Genomic DNA, 10,943 nt, shown 5'->3' on the forward strand with positions numbered 1-10,943 from the left:
GAAGGGTGTAATACAGGTTCGCTTGTAATTGTTTCAGCTCTAAATAGCCTAAAACACTAAGTTACTATGTGTGAAAATCTGGACACAATTTGTGGTTCCTGTGAGGGGAAAAAAAAGAAGAGAAAGTTAGAGGAGGGGAGGAAAGGAGGGTTTTTTTTTCCAGTTCCTGAAAGTTCTGCTGAGGCCGCGAAGCGTGAGGAACCACCTCTGACAGGTGTTTGATCTCCGGTCGCTGGAGGTGAGGCCTTCCTGCCACAGACAGATGTGAGTCCTCTGGCTCTCTCTGCTGGTGCGTCTGAGGAACAGACGCGTCATGACGCGCTCCCGCCGTGAGGAGCTGACGCTCCACGTGGTGACGCACGGTGAGTTCTCCTGGTGGGGCCTGTTCAGAAGCAGAGGAGACCCCTCCAAACGTCTCTCATGGAGTGGAGCTGATGGGTCAGCAGCCAATGAAAGATACGGGTCGGTTTAATGAGAGTCAGCAGACTCTTAGTTTTCCTCAAATAAATCATTAACTCATTAGAGAGGAGGTTCCGTTTCTCATCTCCCCCTTTGTGGGTTTGTTTGTTTGTTTGTTTGTTTGTCAGCAGGATTCTTATAAAGATACAGATACAGCTATTGTAAGAAAACAGCACTCTGACGCATTTTCATAACGATTATGAACAGAAATATGACTACAGTCATGTTACAAAGACGGTGAATTGATATGTATTTTTTCAGTTCCGGTCATGTGATCAGAATTATGAGTCCTTACTAGAGAGCCCAGCAGAAACAGGGAGAATGTAATGATTCAGATAATGAAATAAAATAGAATGAAATATAGTGAAATAAAATGAAATAAAATGAACAGATAGAGATCAAAATAAATTTATTTTTCTATGTGACACAATTTGTATGTAGTCACTGCAAGTTCAGATTCATTCACTTGACATGAACGTAATCCATAGACTCAGAGTGACGTCATCATTTCAAGATGAGTAACACCCTGAATTAATTTATGCATCATGTGTTGTGTCATGCTGCGTAAAATACATATCTGAATCTTTCTATTACAAAGTTACTGAATTTTTCCCTAAAAATTTTAACTTGCAAATTTTCATTTTCTTGAATAAACTCACAAGTGACTTCCAGTTTGTCATTAGTTTGTCAGACTGAGTCACTGTGGATGAAGTTTGTGTTGAAGCCTGAATTTTTACGAAACAAAACATATGTTACTGTAATAACCCTGAAATAATTAAATAAATCAGATAAGGTTCATATGAAAAGCAAACACCACATACTGGATTTATTCCATTTTTGATAGATTTTATTTTAATTCTGTTTAGCCACAACTGGTCTCCACTTATTCGTATGTAAATCATCAGCAGGCAGACTTTGAATCCGCTGGAGGGGTCAGTATCAAGTGTGAATATTTAAAGTCAAATGACTTCAGTGTCACATAAAGCAAACTAGTTTGTATTTCAGGTTAATGCAGGTTCTAAGCATTTGGAAGAGGTTTTTTTTTTTTTTTTTTTTTAATCTGGAGGGGAAGTAAAAGTCATTAAAACAATCTTTAAAAGGACGGTATGTGTTGCACAGGCGTTGGCACTGACGTGGAGTACTTGTGATTATCAGTAAGAGGCCTCAAACATGTACAAGTACCAACCTAAGAGGATTCAGACCGGTCACAACTTACACATGCAGCCACCTGGAACAGACTTCCTCCCTCGCCAAATAGATGCCATACTTAGCTTAGGCAAGACCTGGGTGCCCTGTGTGTGTGTGTGTGTGTGTGTGCATGTGCGTGTTTGAGTGTGTGAGTGTGTGTTGTCAGGTCTGTGGCTCGATTAGCCCTCTGCTGTTGTGCAGCATGTGGCCCACAGATTAACGCTTTAAATGAGACTCTCTCCTGGTCTCAATGCACCCTCTGTTTGCTTACAAGGCCCGGGTGAGACGGAGTGAGGGATTGAGAGGGGTTTTGTATCTCCTCCTGTTCAGGGGGGGGGGGGGGCATCCTATTATGAGTGAAGAGCTCAGGGAGGGCATGGTCACAAAGGGTTAAAACCCGAGAGTGTCTTTTTTTTTTTGGCATAGTTTGCAGCATTGGCTCCTTTCTTTAAAGACATGTGGAAAACGAGTGGTCCGAACAGATTTTAGTGTGAGACAGGTGCCAGCTCTGCCATCTGCTTACGGTTTTACCTCCCTGCCTGTCTGTCTGCTCCCCTCCGCTCTTTGCTATCTGTGTCCATCCATCGCTCCCTCATTCCTTCTCGCCCGTGCCTCCAATCGGATCAGGCTGACGCCCTCCCAATGAGTGGCACACAACCTGGAGTTTCTGAGGAATGAGGATCGTGGGGAAATCAAATCAAATCATGGGAGCACGTTTGAGAATAATAAGCCTTTATGTGTGCTTCATGTTTTTTGTGAGTCCCTTGTTTCTATTTCATCTTTTAGTATTTGGTTTATTGTGAAAATACAACAATGGCAAATATAAATAATACTGTTTGATTTTTATTTAACTTTTTTTTTCTTTGCAGAAATTGCCTGACAGTTGCTTTTTTCCCCAAATCTGATTTTTTTTTTTTAAATATTCCTCAGAATTATATTGTACACAGATATTGTAATATAAGCATGATTTTCCACAAATTAAAGGAAAGGACACAGAAAAATATTCAGAAAAAGGAGCATATTAATTTTAATAAAATGACATGGAATATTCAGGCTGTTTAACCCCCACGTCCCACCCCACATTCCCACACTGATCCCACCAACAGCCTCTGATGGAGGTGATTCTTCACAAGATCTGCCTGTTTGAAAGTCAATATCTGCATTGCTCTTTATCTGCATTATTTTATAGTCACCTTAAGCCGGTCTTGCTTATTTTTCATTATATTTTTCTTTCCTTTGTTCCCACATACTGCAGATCTCCAGTGTAAACCTATCCAATAAGGCAACAGTAACAAAATAAAAGTTCAGCTTCATAACAATAAGACCTTTATGATTATCTTCTGTTTTTCAAGCTTTAGGAGCAAATTATTATACAAGTTTGATTCATTAAACAGCTGATAGTGGTAACAGTTTAAAGTTATTCAGAGCCACTAAACTTGAACTATAATCAGTCTTTCAGTACTTTACCTAATGACAGACATCCACTTACTGCTGTAGATATAGGCTTTGTCAGGGTTTAAATTCATTAATTAATGTGGTTTAATATTTATTTATTTTAATATGTAAACTTAGAAAAGGTTCAACAGGAGTTTAACTCCTTTAAAAAATAATTTCATCCTTTAAAATTCATTTTGACAGTTTAATCTAGTCTCTCCTCTTCATTTGTAAAATGGGGGAAACTGAGAAATATGCATAATAACATTTAATATATATAATAAACACATGAACAACAGAATGGACTTTTAACCACACATATCAATAACTACTGTGATTTTGATGCGGGTGGTTTGGAGGCATTTGCAGACTTGAAGTAATTCTTTAACTTTAGTGTGTAGCTGTGGGTTCCCACGGGTGTCCCCGTCCACCCCGCTCCACGCACTGCGCCTTACAGAGTAACTGAGGTCTGCTGTTAGGGGCCTGGGGCCAATGAGAGAAGGCAGACTCCAGGTGTGGAAACCTCTGAGGGTTTTAAAAAGCTGCTCTTGCGTGAAACGCGTCGCATGTTCCTCCAACATGAGGAGGTGGGGTGGGTGGGCGTGGGGGGGGGTAATTTTAGCTCATATATATTCCTTTCTGGAAAAGACGCAGTTTCTCGTGAAAAAATATTAACTTTAGCGGCCAACTCGAGCACTTATGAAAATACATAAAAGTAAAAACACATTGTTGGCTCCTCTCTCCGCAGCTTCCCCGGGAGAAATGGGGGCCAAGCCTCATTTGAAGCGCGGCGCCGGAGCCGCGTCGCCCCGGTTCAGAAAGCGCGCAGCTTTAACCCGCTGCTGGCTTTCCCGCGGAACGAGGCCTCTGCTAATGAGCCCGTTCGGACAAAGGTGAGCTCCAAATGAGCGGAAAGAAGAGTAAACAAACCAGGTGACAAATTACAAGTAAGCGAGCTTTAAATAAAAAAAGCGGAGCCCTTCTGTTCAGAGCGGCCGAGGCGGGACTGTTTTGTTCCGCGGACTCTCACAGCGCGCAGGTGCTCCTTTCAAAAGCAGCCCCTCTCCACCGGCCACTTCTTGGCTGCTGCTGAATGTTGGGGCCCCCACGGTGTTTGTTTGCTTTCTGTTTTGTATGCTTAATGTCTCTGCCTGCTTGATACCTATTACTCTTTTTCTACTGTTATTTAAGCGCGCATTTTCTCAGAGGCTTGCTTTTTGCAATAGTTTCCAAAACATATAACCTGCTCACAAAGAGCAGAGGTCTGTCTGGTTTTTCTGCTGGTGAAAGGGAAAAAAAATAAAAAAGAAGCAACAGGAGACGTAGTTACAAGTTCACAGCCTTTTATGGTCATGGAGGGGGGCAGAAAGGAGGTTCATGCTGATACCTTACTTCTGTAGGTATATATGCGGCTGTGCTCTCTGATCAATTCCCTCAGTTTTTTTTTCTTCTTGCAATTAAATTAAGATCTCAATTAAAAATAGCTTTTCATTTTCACTCTGCATTTAATGTCGTGTGTGATTTTGGCCCAGAGTCTCCCATCGCCTGTGAAACCATCAGTGATTCAGAAGGAGCCCATTGTGCCAGGCAGCAGCGATGCCACTCTGTGTGTTCTCTCAGCTGCTGTTTTGAATTCACAACTAACTTGACAACAGCATCCTCACTCATTCACCACAGCAGATGGTGGCGAGCTCGCTGTTCGCGTGTGTTTGCCCATTTCTTTTTGGAGAGGCAGCTGTGGGGTAGCACAGCTTTTTCCCCGCTGTTGCGTCCAGCTTCGTGTGCAGGCAACAAAGAGGAGGACAGTTGAAATAAAACTCTGGAGTCTGAAGGATCAGAAAATCTCAAACAAAGATGCTTGCGGACAAAGCTTGTGTAAAATCTCCCATATCGCACTGCATCATCCAAAGAGGCCGGGGCCTGTTTCATCAAAGAGTAATCCTTGAGATTATATCCCTGCATGGTGGACAATGAGCATATTGTTGTGATCTTGTTGCTGTAATCCAGCTGAGCACCATATGCACTAGACAGTCACGTTCTCTGGAGCGCTGCAGCGGTGAACAACACGCTGTCAAGCCCTAACACAGCAACACATCTGCCAGTGGCTCTCTGCATCTGACATATAATCATTGAAATCAGCTCTGAGGAGCCTCTTTAGAACCTACTCTCTATGTTTTGGGTTGGGTTTTTTAACTCAGGATGAAGCCAAAATGAAGCTACAAATGTCACTCACACAGGATCACAACATGGTGCAGCCAGTCAAGCCTCCTAGAGGCCACTGGGAATATGACTTGGATCTCTGGTTGTAGCCTGGAGATCACAGAGAGCAGATCCTAAATGATGGGTGAAGCCATCTGTTGGAGAATAAGAAGCATGAGGAGTGGAGCCCATGCTGGAAGACAGTCTATATAATGATGACATGCTAATCACTGTACGACATTCATGGATTTGGCATCAATTTGAAAGGTCAGATTAATTAGTTAGACAGACGTGAGCAGTATTTTATAACAACCTTTGTCATTTATACCACAAAAGGCTGAAATAACATACAGGAAGACCGCAAGGAGATTGATTTTGATGAATTTTTTAGATAGGACACCAGTTGGGGAAGTGGATCAATTTAAATATTTAGGTCTTTGGCTTGATTCTCAGTTTTCTCTGCAGCCTCAGTTGACTCTGTGACAAAGAAAAGAAATTACAGCTCCTATTGTTCTCTTGGACCTCATTGCTTCTTTAGAAGTCTGGAATTGGTTGAGTCTATAGAACAATTGTTCGATAGTTGTAATTTATTTTTAAAAATATATTTTTTAACAATACCTTAAACTATTGATTAATCACACAGCCTTCAGGGCACCGACTATCCTTCCTAGACTATCTCATTCCTAGAATTTCTAAAAGAATTTAAAACTGCACCTGACCGGAACAAGCTGTTCTGAGATCCATCACCTCCAGTCGCTTATCAAAGTCATCCTTCTCTCCACTAAACTCTCCAGCTGAAGCTGACAGGACTGGAATGTCGGACACGATTATCAGGATTATGTTTGGCTGCTTTGATTCCGTGGGAAACCTGAAAGAAAATTCGATGTGGTTGTGAACAATAGAAAATACCCAACGGGCAGTGAAGGCATCATTTTTGTAGGAAGCATTAGAGGAAAGCAAAAACACTTCTACTGCGGTAATGAGGAGCTTATAATTAGTTTACTTACTAGATTGTGAAAAGCGTATAAACCATAGCTCATTAGATAAAATGGGCGACGGCGGCCTGTTGCTTGCCAAATAGTTAGCTCACATTTATCTACCTTTTCTCACCTTATTTTTAAATGAAATGTTTCCAGCCTGATTAATAACCTAATAATAAATAATTTATCAATGAGTGTAGTGATATTGTAAAGTCATCCCATGTTATAAGTCCCATCATTAGATATGCATCTATGGAGCAGGGCCTCGTAAAAGAAACAGCAGACTCAGGCCAAATTGTCAGCTTGTAGATGGGATGTCAGGCTAGCCAGACGCGATCCGCAGGCAGGCAGCTAGCCTGAAGAGAAATCCTGCTATTTAATGTGCAACCCAGCTGATTCACCACTGCACCAGCCAGTCTGAGGGCTTTTATTCTGGTGAATCACTCCAGGTTTCCTTAATGAAAAGCCAAACATACTGCTCTAACATTGGGTGACAAGGGCACCTTGGGTTTGCAGATGTTCACGCAGATGACAGATGGCGCCGGCGTCGCTAAGGGAGCAACGGGAACGATGTCTGCGCCAGGCTGGTGCCACATGCAGCCACCTCCTCCATTCTCCCTCTGTAACGGAGTCCCCACGTCCCCCCCCCACAAAAAAAAGCTCCCAGAAGACGGATGCATAGCCCGGCGCATTCATCAGCGCTCGTGTGTGAAGATGTGTGTGAATGTAAATGTGCACATGGATTGACTCAGCAGGCTAGCAGTCAGGATGTAGCATGGTCTGCAAGTGTCATGATCGGGTGAAGCAGAGGCAGGTAGGAGCAGCTCATCGTTCTGATGGAAAGACACTGTTAGTACCTTCTCATAAAGGCACACCGCCGTGATAATGGTTCTGAAAGGGATGATCAAACAGAGGAGCCGCTGTCTCGTTTTTATCATCTGTAGCTAATGAGCTAATTAAGCTAACACCGGCCCCGTGGATTCAAAATGTTGTTTCCATCTGACTGCTTAATGCTGCAGGGAAACTCTTTCTAGAATGAACCCAAAATACAGCATTACTCTATTCTGGAGGTGTGGATTTATTTCTATATATGTAATAAGAATAAGAATGAAAGTAATGATGTTCAGCAATTTATGTGATAATCCTACGAAGAGCAGAACTGAGTGTTAACATTTACCCCGTAGACCAGAGACGCTACCACACACTGGACCTGTGAGCTGGTTTAGAAGTAACCTGAGCCTCCACCGCTAGTATCAGGAACCTCCAGCCTGTTAGCTGGATATGTTAATGTTAGCATCACATGACTACACCACAGGATCGGTTCTTTACACTATTTATCTCTCACCACAGTTGGGAGGGATAAAGGAATGAGTTTATAGTTTGTTTCTGGAGCAAAAATGTTTCATAAAATAAAAAATGCTCAATATTTCTGTAAGAACGTTTGTATAAATGCCTTTTGCTATTTAGGGATTTTTAAAAAAATGTTTTGTCGTTTTTATTTTTTTTGTTGATGGGACTCCAGCTCAAATACTATTCAATATTTGGCAAATAAATTTCTATATTCTGTGACAAAGCACTGAAGTGTTGCATTTTTCTGTTTCTTATGTGTTAGGTTTTATGAAATGCTTCTGCATTTTACAGATTTTTCTGCGTCTAATCCATCCAAACATTCAATAGACTTTGTGATAACTGCCTGGATAACACAAGAGTGATCAAGGTCTTCAGCATCAGTGAAGATGACAAAATGTTATTCCAATATGTCTTAGCTAAAACAAAAAAGATACAATTTAAATTCTTTTATAATTATTACTTATTTATTTTCTACTTTCAAAGTTTGATTCAAACTTTTAATAATAATAATGGATTCGATTTATATCGCGCCTTTCTAGACACTCAAAGATGATTCACAGTGGAACCATTATTTTTCACTCCTCATTCATACATGGTGATGGTAAACTACATACTGTATGTAGCTTCAGCTGCCTCGGGTCAGACTGACAGAAACGTGGCAGCCAATCCGCACCAATGGCTTCTCCGACCACCACCGGAACAATCACACTAGTGAGTCCCTCACTGGAGGTAAGGAGGGTAAAGTGTATCAAACCGCCAATCCTATTGGATGACCCGCTCTACCAAATGAGCCACTGCCACCCCTACATTTGCACAAATTTAGTGAAAATCTTTATGGTTTTCGAGTCAGTCTTACAGTTTGAATTTAGGCTATTCTAATTAGGATATGTCTCAGATAAGTGCATGACTCAAAAACTGTTTTTTCACTACATACATACACCATGTGTTGAGAGGTGTCTTTTCATATCGTATGAACTTATTGGTTGTAGGTTGTACGTTACCAAGATTAAGTTAGTTTTCTGCATTATCAAACATAGTCTTGGTCAGCTACCAATGGAGAAAACTTTACCATACTTATATTAGCATTATATTTTGGTATAATAGCTGTGTGATCCTGAGTAATGGCTCACAGTTAGTTAGTTCTTTCATGGCGTACCTTGAATTCAGAATGTTTCCCTTACTGCAGCCTCATGCAAACTATTCCATTGAGTCAGGTTTTCTGTTTGTGCCTGCAGTTACCTCTACTAAGCTGTATTTACAGGTAGAGGGTCCATTTTATCCACTCTCATACTGGATCTGTTCAGCAACTCTTCTTCTCAGTACCTCAATAGGTGTCTGATTTTGTGCCAGCAAAGGAAATCAAACTCCAGCAGTATAAAAGTTCACATTGTCCATAAGTGCTCTATCAGTGGTCACTCCTCTTGTCAATTGGCAGAAAGAAAGCATATTCTCTGCTCCTGGCAGAGGATTTCATAGATGCCTAGGACATCCTCTAACAACGCCAACTGGAAATGCAAACAGTAATAGCTCTGTGAAACAAATGATGGCACTTATCGTCTGACTGTCTCAGTAGAGAAAGCCTGGTGATTAGATCATTTAGTGCCAGTGTGCATGAATGAGACATTCAGTGTGGCACTCAGGCATTTTGTGTCAGATGAGAATAACAATGCTGGTGCATCAATATAATGTAGAATAATATCTCACTTCAGACTCAATTGAGATCTATCAGTAAAAAGAGGAGCTTGATTTCAGCATCGGCTCACCTTGCAGACAGATTAGGAGCCCAGAAACCCCACGGAGAAGGGAGGGAGTGAGTGTGGACAGGTAGGGCTGATAATTACCTCAATTCATCTTCACTGGACCATGGCACTGTTATATAAAGGTGCATCTCAGTGCAGGCCCACATTTGATGAATCTCTCCTTAAAATTAGCAGTCGCAAGTGAATGGAGATCCTCCATCAGCCCGTATGCTGCCATTCATCATCCCATTAGGTCTCTGGGCTGGGCTGCACAGGCCTGACGACTCCCAACGAGAGGGGAGAAACTATGAGCTCCATCATAACTAAACATTTTGGAGATGTTATTTACAAATCTGTCAAATTGGGAATTTTTTTTTTATAAACCTCAATCTGTTAAATTCCCGAGGAACATTTGTAGAAAAATGTCTTGTATATCACGAGCAGACAGTGGCCCAGTTGTTTACTACCATGGGAAATCAGAGCCATTACAGACCAGGAGCAAATGCCAAATCTTTATGTAAACCCAGTGTGTACATTTACAGGATCTGTTTCCATTCAGGTGTTTACATGAGTGTGAGATGTAAAGATTTGTGATGCAAGATAATTCCTTTATAATGTTAGTGTAATTACGTGGCATGCAGGAAATGCTGTGGGAGTCCGGGGAATTCCGACATTCTGTTTTTACTGGTCTTTGTGGTAGAGTGAGCAGAAATAAAGGCTCTCTGGTGGCTACACCTCCAACCAGGTGGACCAATCCTTCAGAAAGCCAGATCCACTCGTCCATTTTTCCACAAACTCAGTGGAGAGTGCAGCAGGGCACTGAGACGGCCCCCGCTCCCCACACCAAACCTCCCGTCATGCTCCAAACGCATCGCTAGCTGGATCTCCATGTGGTACATCCATTACCGTAAAACACTTCGCTGCTCCCCACTGAAAGCTCGCCATCCTCTGCCCTCTGCTTTTCCTCGAACATACATCAACCCCTCCACCCCCACCGTCACCCAAACTCCCGCACCCCCGGCCCCCTTCACAAGACCGCTTACGCTGGCAGTTCTGAGTTGGGCTGAGTCCAAGTTTAACATTCGCGGGGGGTGAGTTGGGGGTGTTTAAAAAGCAGCCTGCAGAGAGTGATCACAGCTGTGACTAACGCTGCAGAAAAAACATTTGCACAACTTCGCTCCTTTTAGCTTTTTTGGAACACGATGAAACTTCAATTTGAGAAATCCATAGAAATGTGCAGCGTTTACACGTTTGAGGTTATCTATGAGACATTTATCTCCATCCTGTCAAATGCAGCCTTAGTTGCTTTTAGATTATTCATTTATGTGTAATTTCAGCTGTCACTCAGCACCAGCACTGCAGGCGCTCGTCTTACCAAGGTGACTTTTTTTCTGTCCTTTTTTCCTTTTACTTTGTTCAGCTAAGCCACAGTCTGATGTCATTATCAGGAAATGGAGATATTTTTGGGCTCAGCTCTCTTTTATTTGGATTTTGTCCTCATCCCTTGTACTAGAGAAATGCTGACAAATCCAATTTTAGTTTGCCAAAATTCTGAGTTAAACCCTGTCATTGTTGAAGGCCAACAAAAGAGTGG

This window comes from Antennarius striatus, chromosome 16 (genome assembly GCF_040054535.1).
Source record: "Antennarius striatus isolate MH-2024 chromosome 16, ASM4005453v1, whole genome shotgun sequence".
NCBI lineage: Eukaryota > Metazoa > Chordata > Actinopteri > Lophiiformes > Antennariidae > Antennarius > Antennarius striatus.